Genomic DNA, 11,645 nt, shown 5'->3' with positions numbered 1-11,645 from the left:
GAAACTGGACAAACAAATGGTAAAACATCCCGTGCTCATGGATAAGAAGAATTATTATTAAAATGACTATACTTTCTAAAGCAATCAACAGATTCAACCCAATCCCTATCAAATTAACAATTTCATTTTCACAGAATTAGAAAAGTAATTCTAAAATTCATGTGGAAGCAAAAAGAGCCTAAATAGCCAAAGCAATCCTAAGCAAAAAGAACAAAGCCAGAGGCATCACATTACCCAACTTCAAACTATACTATAAGCCTATAGTAACCAAAACAGTATGTTATTGATACAAAAATAGACATACAGATCAATGGAATAGAATAGAGTATCCAGAAATAAAGCCACATAGCTACAATCCACTTATCATTGACAAAGGCAACAAACACAAACGATAGGGAAAGGACACCCTACTCAATAAATAGTGCTGAGAAAACTGGCTAGCCACATGCAGAAGAATAAAACTGGATCTGTACTTATCATCCTATACAAAAATTAACTCAATATGGATTAAATACTTAAATGTAAGACCTCAAAAAATAAAAATCCTGGAAGAAAACCTGGGTATACTCTTCTGGACATGGGCTTAGGCAAATAACTTATGGCAAATAACTTATGAGACCTCAAAAGCAAACACAACCAAAACAAAATTGACAACTGGAACCTAATTAAAACTAAAGAGCTTCTACACAGCAAAAGAAACTATCAACAGAGTAAGCAGACAACCTACAGAATAGGAGAAAATATTTGCAAACTGTACAAATATTTTTTGACAAAGGACTAAAATCCAGAATATATAAGTAACTTAAACAAATCCACAAGAAAAAAATAAATAACCCAATTAAAAAGTGGGCAATGGACGTGTACAGACACTTTTCAAAAGAAGGCATACAAATATCCAAAATCATGAAAAAGTGCTCAACATCACTAATCATCAGAAAAATGCAAATTAAAAGCACACTGAGATACCATCTCATACTGATCAGAATATTATTAAAATGTCAAAAAATAACATTTTAAAAAATTCTAAAAATGTTTTCAAAGAGGAAAAGAAATGCTTATACATTGTTGGTTGGAATGCAAATTAGTTCAACTACTGTGGAAATCAGCATAAAGATTCTCAAATAACTAAAAATAGAACTACCATTTGACCCAGCAATCCCACTATTGGGTATCTACCCAAAGGAAAAGAAATAGTTTTATTATAAAGATACCTGCCCTGGCATGTTCATCACAGCACTATTCACAATAGCAAAGTCATGGAATCAACCTAAGTGTCCATCAACAGTTGACTGGATAAAGAAAATGATACACACACACACACACTGTAGAATACTATGCAGCCATAGGAAAGAATGAAATCATGTCATTCACAGCAACATAGATGGAGCTGGGGGTCATTATTTTAAGTGAAATAACTCCGAAACAGAAAATCAAATACCATATGTCCTCCCTTGTAAGTGAGAGCTAAACAATGGGCCACATGGACATAAAGATGGAAATAACGAATACTGAGGATTCCAAAATAGGGGAGGATGCAGGGGGTGAGAGTTGAAAATTTACCTATTACATACAATGTTCACTATTTGAGTGATGGGTTTTCTAGAAGCCCAAACCTCACCATTATGCAATATGCCCATGTAAGAAACCTGCATATGTACCCCCACATCTAAAATAAACAAGAAAATATTGGTCCAATTATGTCCTGATCATCCCATTCCCCTTTGTTGACCATTCACTTTCATGGCATCCCACAGAGCTCAGAATATTCTCCTTGTCCAAAAAGACTTCAGAGATAGTCACCTGGGGAAATTTCTGCAAAGAATGTCACCTTACTGATGATAAAAGGCAAGGCATTCTGCCTAGTTCTTCCCTAAATCAAAAACTTGATTAATATGGGAACAGGTAGAAGGGTGGCAAAAGCAAACATTTTCCAAAGTATGCTCTATGGACAGATAAATTTGTGATTAAACAGAGTGCAAACATTTTTTTCATAACTTTTCAAATAATGATATGTTTTAGTTCTCTACAAAAGAGAACCTAGATTTTTTTCAAACTTTATGTGACGATGGAACTCTCATTTGGGAAATAATGATCTTGTTCACAGAACCACTCTTCTTCAAAACACCATTACTGGACAAAGGAGTGAATTTTACAGAATCAAATAGTATTTCTCAAAATCATGGTATATCAGTGATGTGCTTTGAAAGCCCACAGCAGGCTGTAAACATCTAAACATTTAAGTGTTACAATCCTTCTTGATGAAAAAGATCAACTACTTGGGAGAATTTACTAAAATTAATGCTTGATGTTAAGATTTGGATTCTCCAAAATGTTATTAATTCTCAAGAATTAGAAGGCTTGTTTATATCAAAGTTCCTGTAAAGATATAGCTAGAAAATTGCTCCTTGTATCTTTCCCTTTCCATTATTAATTAAAATCATTATAAACTTGAGTTATTAGGGAAGCTGCTATCCTCCCCCTTCTCTTCCTTCTCCTCCAGAGGCAGAAAGGCAGACACACAGGGAGGAAGGAAGAAAGAAAGAAAACAGGTAAAAGTATTTTTTACACACAGTTCCATTTGGTGGTATTTCAAAAAAGGCATTTAATTTAAGTTAAATATCTGTAACTACAATAGAAATTTTACCATGACAATATCCAGACAGGGAGAGACAAGATTTCTAACTACAATTCATTGAATCTGGTCATAAAAAAATAGCATGCCACAAAATTTTATCTCATCTATAAAAAAGGATTTATATGACTTCTAACTAAATGTCAAAATAGATTTTCATTACATAGTCTAATTTAATTTTTCAACCACAAGATATTGACCAAAAATATTGATTTACACTTAGCTGCTCAGTTCAGAGTGTCTTTGCTGGCATTTCTGACAATAGACTTTATACTTGGCTGGTATAACTGTGTAATGAGACTCAACTAAGAATATTCTCTTAAAACTTTACTACCAAAGTGTGATCCATAGCCTAGCAGTTCGGGATCATCTGGGAACATGTTAGAAATGCAGAATCTCAGGCCTCACCCAGACCTACTAAATCAGAATTTGCATTTGAACAAGATCTCCAGATGATTCACACCCACATTAAAATTTGAGATGCACTGTCTTAGAAGACATTCTCCAGGTGTTTTGCTATCATTGGGGATTGTTTTATCACCATGGGGGTGATCAGCAAGTTTTCCTAAGAACTCGACACTGGAATTTCTGCTTAACCACTTAAAATGTATGACCTACAACTGACTGAAAATACTGCTTAGAGTGCAACATACGTAACACTTTTTGTGCAGATCTTACATTCTAATGTTGAATAGAAAATTAATTCCACAACTTACCTATCTTCTCTCACTTTAGTAGGGCACAAGTTGACAAAGCGTGTGTGTGTGTCTGTTTCACAGTCACTTTACATCCCTATTAACATCAGAGCTGCCTTGGCTTCAAGTTTATCAGTTAGCAAAAATGCAAACAGCCAAGTCTGTGGCCACTAAATTCTCTACAATAAGATTCCCACTTTATTGAAAGTATTTGGTTCCTTAGAAATGCTTCAAATTCTCCTAGATTCCAAAATCTCCAAGTTTATTTAAAACTCAACCTGTTCTCAGAAATATCACCAGAGTACCTGGGTGGGATGAGCTCACTTAAAATTTCGAGACCTTCTGACCTTCTCTATGTGCCTATCTGAAACGCAACAACATAATTACATGCTGACCGCTCAGCCCAAGCACTGTGCCATGGGGGCAGTGAGACCAAGAAGATTTAACATCTGAGAATAGAGTCTGGCGTGTCATGTCTAAGTAAGACTGTGTCTTCAGCTGCATTCAGTATTTCCCTGCTGAGCCCAAAACTTGGCTCCTGTTGCCTCCTGCCTTTTCCAACACTCCTTAATATAGCTACATTCTCCATGCGAGGTTTTTAAGCCCTGTGATTCATATGCCTATCATCTGCCCTCCTAAATTTGAAGAAACTGAAGTAGCTGGAATTTGGGGTAGTAAAACTACCATGGTCCATTGTCATGCTTAGTATCACCCAAAGAAGAGATAGGAAAATTAAAAATTAACACCAAAGCTGGTAGATGGAGATTTGTGGGAGGGTTTGGTATCTAGCAGTTATAGGAGAAAAAGAGAAGGTGAGGCCTATGCCAGCAGAAAAGAGTGGGTAGGGAAATGAGATAACCAGCTGTGTGGTAAAACTGATTTTCAGAAGGAGCAGACTTCCTTTCCAGAGACTGATTTTTGGTCTTCATGCTGGTCCAGAGAATAAGCCTGTGATGACCTCAAAGGGCTGCCACTCAGGCCTCCCTCTTGGATAGAGCAAACCTGCAGCCCCAGGGTCAGTTTTGAGACTCATTGTTCTCACTCATCTTCCTCCAGACACTCTAAGTCTTACAAACCTTGTGTCTTCCCCAAACCTCTAATTGCTAAATCTCCATTGTATGTGACCTAAAAGTCACATTCACATGTAGGCCACTTTCTTCTTAAAACTCTACACTTTTGGTCTTCTGAAACATTTCCCTGGTTTTCCTAGCTATCTAATGATTCTTAGATCCAATTATGGCTTGCTTTTCCTCTGCTGGATCCAAAAGTTTATTATCCTCCAAGATTCTTTCCATAGCTCTTCTATTTTCCTTCCACATCTCTCCATCATCCACCTATATGTTAATAATGCTACTAAGATAATATCTTTAGCAAATACATCTCTTCTGAGTCCCAAATTATATATATTAATTGTCTCTGGAACACATTCACTTGCATGTCTCAGAAAATTCAAGCTCAACAGCCTAATCAACTCCACCCTAATTATCCTCCCGTTGAGACCTGTTCCTCTCCTTTACATCTTATCACACTGAATGGCATTACCCAGTCACCCAAAACTGTGGACACCATGCTTAAGTTCTCCCTTGCCCTCACCCCATCCCTTTCTCTTTAGCCATTTAAGACATTTAGTTAGGGCTCTTGGCGTATTTCTCCTATACTAATACATCAGTCATTTAACTAGACTGTCTGTTAATTTCCCATCACTTCAGTCTATGTAAGCATATTATTCTACTGCATAAGGTAATTTTTTCTGACTTCACAAAAAATCTATACTTCTTAGCATGGCATATAAACTTGACACAATCTAAACTTTGCCTACCTAGTCTGTCTGTTCCCACCACTACCTGTTCTATGACAGGTGCATAAAGTTTCCTGATTTCACACTGTCTTAGTGCTCCACCTTATCTCCCTCGTAAGCACCTACTCAAACAGAGAGATTCAATTTAGGTGTCCCCCTCTGATAAAGCTTTACCTGACTCTCAGAATTGGCCATTCCTTTCTTTGTTCCCACACAGAATATTGCACTTTTTAAAAAGTGTAGTATTTTATTTATTTGTTTTACATCAATCTCATTTGTACATACAGTGATTTCCTTGAATGTGGGATCCTGCCTTATTTATGTTTGTATTTGTAGCACCAGCCATACCTGGCATAGGGTAGGTGCCACTAAATATTCACAGAGAAAGAATGACTAGGCATAGAATGCATTTGAAGAAAACAGCGAACTTGTATATACTTTACATGATGATGCCTAAGATTTGTCCATGAGGACAAAGCCAATTTTAAATCAAAAGCCTCTGGTAGACTGAACAGCATTTACAGTATAGGCTAAAGGGATAATATCAGAGTCATTCTTGCTGTGATGGGGGGAACCTGAAAGAAGCAGATTCGAGTTCTAAGTATACTGACACTGACACGTGGTCAGGGAGGTTGCAAAAGAAGAAGGGGGCAGATTTTAATCTGTTAACAGACATCTGAGTTACAAATCAGAGGGATATAGAACAAGAAGGCTGCCCTTAAGTGTTTCTTTCTTCAATTCAACTCCCATACGGGAGCTCTTTTGATGTTATTTACAAGTCAGACTATCATCTCACTTCAAACAATACTCTTAGCCTGTGTACACCTCCTGTCTCTTTTAACTGAGTTCTCTAGTGAAAAATAGGAAATTTCTTTGCGTTGAAGTCAAAAGCCCTTTGGAATTCCTTCTGTGAAAGATTATCAAAAGAAGTTATAAAATCCGGAACTTTTGTTGTTGTTCCTAAGGACAGTTCTCCTGAATTAAAAAATGTCTGATGCTACTGACAGTCTGATTTAGAATGTGAGTCTAATATGAGGACAGTGAGAAAGGTTTAATCCTGTCCCCACCCCTTATTCTGCTCTTACAGTTTTTATTTTATGAAATACCTAAGGGACGCAAAGTTACAAAAATGCCCATTGGCAGTATCTACTGTTAATACCAGCCATGATCTCATAGCAAGGATTCATTTCAGTCAAGCCACTAAAATTTTATTTGATTCAATGAAAATGTTTTCAGTGAAGCTATGAAAGCATTTTGCCCATTCCCTAAACTATTACTTGTTAAAACTGAATTGAATTTCATAAAGATTTATGAGCACTTCCAAAATCACTTAACAGCCAAAAGCCATGTAGTAACTTTACCCACGTTTGAATAAAACGTGACGCTGGTGGAAGTTACAGTTGTAAAAGAGTGGTAAGATTAGATTTGAATCATTTCCACCCAGACCTTGCTTTACCTACTGCAGGGCCCACAGCTCTGCTATTAGTCCACGTCTGCTGGCCCTAAAGAATTATATAAGATTGCTAAAACCATGGGCCTTTACACTATCAGCTTATTAAATTTTAGTATAACACTCATAAATATGGACAGAAATGTAGAAGGGGCAATTATGTCTCAAGAGTAAATAACCTGATAATCATTCTAGAGTTTGAAATAGATTTATTTTTATGTTTATACTTGAACATAGGAAGGTCAGTGGTCCAATAATTATTTTAAATAAAAAGTTTCATTATGAAAACTAAACATAGATCTCAAAATTCATTCTGCTTCATTTCTTTCCTTCAAGTCCATTTTCTAATATTTAACTCATGCACATGAACAGCACTGAGCGAGGTGGAGTGGCTTCTCAAAACTGTCTTAATAAAGAGAATGATCAAGAGTTTGAATTTCTAAGACTTTCTTAATTTACAAGGAAAACAAGTTGTCAATCTAAAATGAGCTAAGCTAGGAATTACATAAATAGGTGCTATCAACATTTAAAGGCAAGATTTCTTGGAGTAATCAGAGGTGATTACTCAGGGTAGACTTTTTCTGATGTCTTCAGATACAGAGCTTCTCTTCTCTATACACAAATAGGATATGTATGTCTCTTCTCTATACACTGAGGAAAAAAATACTTTAAAAAAATAGTAAATTTGAATAGCTGACCAGACCTTGAACAAATGCTGCCCACTCTGCTTGTTATAAATGTTTGTTGTACATGTTCCCTGGGCAATCTCCATATATAATAATATATAGTATATGATATATGTATAGTATAGATATATATATATATATATATATTTTAAAGACAGTCTTGCTCTGTCACCCAGGCTGGAGCACAAAGGTGCAATCACGGCTCGCTGAAGGCTGAAGCAATCCTCCTACCTCAGCCTCCTGAGTAGCTGGGACTACAGAAGCAGGCCACCATGGTGGTTAATTTTGGTAGTTTTTGGACAGACAGGATTTTGCCATGTTGCCCAGGCTTGTCTTAAACTCCTTGGTTCAAGCAATCCTCCCATCACAGCCTTGCAAATTGCTGAGATTACAGGTGTAAGCCACTGGCCCCCACCAATCTCAGTATCATTAAGATACCAAAGACAAGTCATAGAAGTTTCAGCTCTCTTCACAGCCATTGCCCAGGAACATATGGACCTGTTGCTGTTTTGGTTACTTTCCACCTGTTTCTGAAACATTACATGTGCATTTCATATCATTGTCTATCATTTCATTACACCATACAATGCTGCTTAGATCTCAAGCTTTACTGTTAATAACCTCATATCTATTTTGGTGCAACCTGAGAAAATGTATTTTATAAATTATAAAGATCTAAACAAGTATAATTTATTATTATTATGATCATTTACCAGAAGGCTACATATGTAAGAGTACAAAGGAAAGGGAGTTTTAGGAAAGGCAATTGCAAAACACTAGAAAAGAGTGTTATCCAACAGTTCTGGAAAGAAAAGTTAAGTTTCCTGATATGCTTATACTTAACGAGGCCATAATATGCTAAGAAGATGATACAGATAGATAGTTGATTATAGATGTTGATACATAGCCAGATAGATAGATGTTGATGTTTATTCATGATTCATATATTTCTTATTGTTGCATCACCTCACCTTCTTAAATAGAGCTATCTACTGATTGAATGCTCTTTACCTGTTCATCTATCTGTGTATGGTTTTCTGATTCCTATTGCATGAAAGAAGAGGGTTCTCTCTGAAATAATGAGGGTTCTTGTGCTGCCTATGAGAACTAAAAACAGTAACATTTTGGAAGTGAATATAACTTTAGTGACATTCTGATTTACCCCTTTCATTTTAATAACAAGAAAGTTGTGAAAACACAAGGCCAGTTCCATTATTAGGAACTTCAGGTCTCTCAAATCCCTGTTTAGTTTCTAAAACTGGTTTTAAATAAGCCTGCAGATTTTTATGTGAACCATGAAAAGAATAAGCAATATTTTACATTCTACAAGTAAAATTTTATATTATTATTGTGTTGAATTAGCATTATCAACCTTGTAGACAGAAGTAAAAAAAAGATTTGAATTTAAAATTTTTACTTTTATCTACAATTCTAACAAGTTTTTTTTAAAGAAATGAACAACATACAGTTTTAAAATCAAAATAGTTATTCTAGTCTCTGTAAACAGAGGAAATTTACTTTACTGGGCCAATATACTGTGCAACTGTTATAAACAAAGCTGATTTCCAGTGTATATCAAAAATAGCACATCCAAGCTCTCTGCTGGTCTTTCAGTTCACAGACATAAGATAGAGTTGATATTATTTTTTATTTCTAGTAATATGCACAATATTTTACTAATGAAAATTATAATTATTTTCCCCCAAATTCTGCTGGGTTCTAAACCATTCAGGAAACCTCAGTGCATTAAATTGTTTCTCTCATTTCCTACTGTTGTTCTTACAAAGTGGTATAGCCTCATTTCACTGTTTTATCTTCCTATTTACTGATGATATTTTAGTCTTTCATGTTCTCTTATCTCTTTTATCTAGTCTACAAGGACTAATGTTTATGTCCCTCCAGTTTGGTCTGGTGAAAGAAAGAAATAGAGAGAAAGAGAAAGAAAAAGTAAGATTAAGTTTAAAGACTAAGATTTAACTAAATTTCTTTTAGTCGCCCATACAACATTTTGCTACTCTGAAAATCCCACTATTACATTATTTATGCTATATCCACAACATATTTTCTAAGTTGTTTGAAATTGTTTCCTAGTTTTGAGTTTGTTGTGCGTTTCTCCAGTTAGATTGCCAACTATTGATGAATAAGAACATATCGTTAGCTTCTTTTGTGTTTTCAGGGTGCTTGGACATATGTACATATGCTTGCTGTGTGATCTTACTTTATGCATAATTCTACTTTTTTCACCATATTCCTTTCCAAAAATGCCTGGAACTCTATTTTTTCAAGATGAAGCCATGTGTGTGAGAATCTTGTGGCAAAACACTGCTGTGTAGCACTTTTACATAAAATAGATTCTGACTCCTGATAATAAAGGAAAGCAATGCTGCAAACTATCTGTGTGTCTTGTGAACCTTTGAGCCAGTGTGGACCAGTTGTTAAATCATCCCAGTGTATAAATTCAATCTTCCAGGTCAGATTACTTATGAGATAAAAGGTCGTCACATAATAACTATGTGCCCTGAGAGTAGAATGATTTTATACCAAGTCTTTTATACACTGTAACAAGAAGAGCAATTGCTTCTTCTTTTGAATTGAAGCATGAAGTAGACTTGGTTTTAAAAGTAGCAATAGTTTTGGAGTTGTGAAAAGAAGGGTAAAAAGTAATATTTATCAAAATCACCCTCCTACTGCAGAAAAATGGCCCTGAACATCCCAGCCAGAAGAAACCTCCTCATCTGTTCTCTGTTATGCACCATCTTGTGTGGCATTTGACACTCTACTGGCTTGATCTGTCAATTTACCAAAGTAAAGGGAACATGCTGAGAGGGAAGGTAAAATAGATTATGTTTGGGTGGATAGAAAGAAAGTCAGTTTAAGGCCAAACATGGAGGGCATGAAGCCCCAGGCAAGAAATTCTAATTTATTTGGGTTGAGTAGAGGGAGGAACTATTAGGATACTCCTAAGGACAGAGTTGAAAAATGACATTTCGATAGTTGCACTGAAAAAAAAAAAAACTCTACTTGTATATATTAAAAAATGACAAGTATATACTGAAAAGTGACAAGAAAAAAAGGAAATATTTATTTATTATTTATTACCATGTTGCCCTTTTGGAATGCCCATCTAAACAAGATAATGATCCCAATGCTTTTTGCCATGGTATGCATGGCATCTCTCAGTAACATGTAACAGGCATTCAATAAATTTGTTGAATGAGTGAATAAGTATAAGCAAATACAGACATAAAGAGTGCTTTATTAACTAAGATAATCTTCCACATATAGGTCATTGCCTTGATTTCAGATTTTTATACATAGTTTATTTCTGTAGGTAGTTCATTTCTAAAAAAAATTATAACATTCATGATGATGATGCTAAAAGGGAAGAAAAGAGTGATGAAGGAGAAAGGTCTATTTACTCATTATTTATTATGTGCTAAGCATTGTATTAAGTGCTTTGCCCTCATGTACTCATCTTCCCCATCCAACAAGAGAAAACTTAATTATGCAAATAAAAACCAGGTTTGAGCAATATTAACAAATCACTCCAGGTTCTGATTGACAGTTGTAGCAGACACTGTTGATGCCCTACCCCTTGGGCCACACGAGCCCACCTGCGACTGGGTATACAATCTCATAACATTGGCAGCTTCCCAGCTCCCACGTTTTTGTCTCTCATAACTGTCTGAGTATACCTGGGAGCTTGCTTGCTGGCAAACAGGTACAATCTGCAAGTGTTGGGAGGTGATCTCTCCACGAGTGGAGGATGAGAGTCCTTGGATAGATGCCTCAGCCTCTCAGTCTTTCAGGGATTAGGGATTCTTTAGCTATGTCTCATACACTTTTTCAGCAGGTTTCAGAAGTCTTTTTTTTTTTTTTTTGGAGACGGAGTCTCGCTGTGTCGCCCAGGCTGGAGTGCAGTGGCGTGATCTCGGCTCACTGCAAGCTCCGCCTCCGAGTAGCTGGGACTACAGGCGCCCGCCACCGCGCCCGGCTAGTTTTTTGTATTTTTAGTAGAGACGGGGTTTCACCGTGTTAGCCAGGAGGGTCTCGATCTCCTGACCTCGTGATCTGCCCGCCTCGGCCTCCCAAAGTGCTGGGATTACAAGCTTGAGCCACCGCGCCCGGCCAGAAGTCTTACAATTGAAGAGAAGCCTTTGATTCATGTTTCCTTTAAAGCAACCTTGTCATTGATACCTATATTAAAGCATCAGGGTCAAGTGCGGTGGCTCACGTCTGTAATTCCAGCACTTTGGGATGTCAATGCAAGTAGATCACTTGAAGCCAGTTCAAGAGCAGTCTGGCCAACATGGTGAAACCCCATCTCTACTAAAAAAAAAAAAAAAAATACAAAAAATTAGCTGGGTGTGATGACACGCACCTG

This window comes from Rhinopithecus bieti, unplaced genomic scaffold (genome assembly GCF_001698545.2).
Source record: "Rhinopithecus bieti isolate Rb0 unplaced genomic scaffold, ASM169854v2 scaffold_3041, whole genome shotgun sequence".
Classification (NCBI taxonomy): domain Eukaryota; kingdom Metazoa; phylum Chordata; class Mammalia; order Primates; family Cercopithecidae; genus Rhinopithecus; species Rhinopithecus bieti.
The sequence above is the reverse complement of the archived record's forward strand: the minus strand, read 5'-3'. Positions refer to the sequence as shown.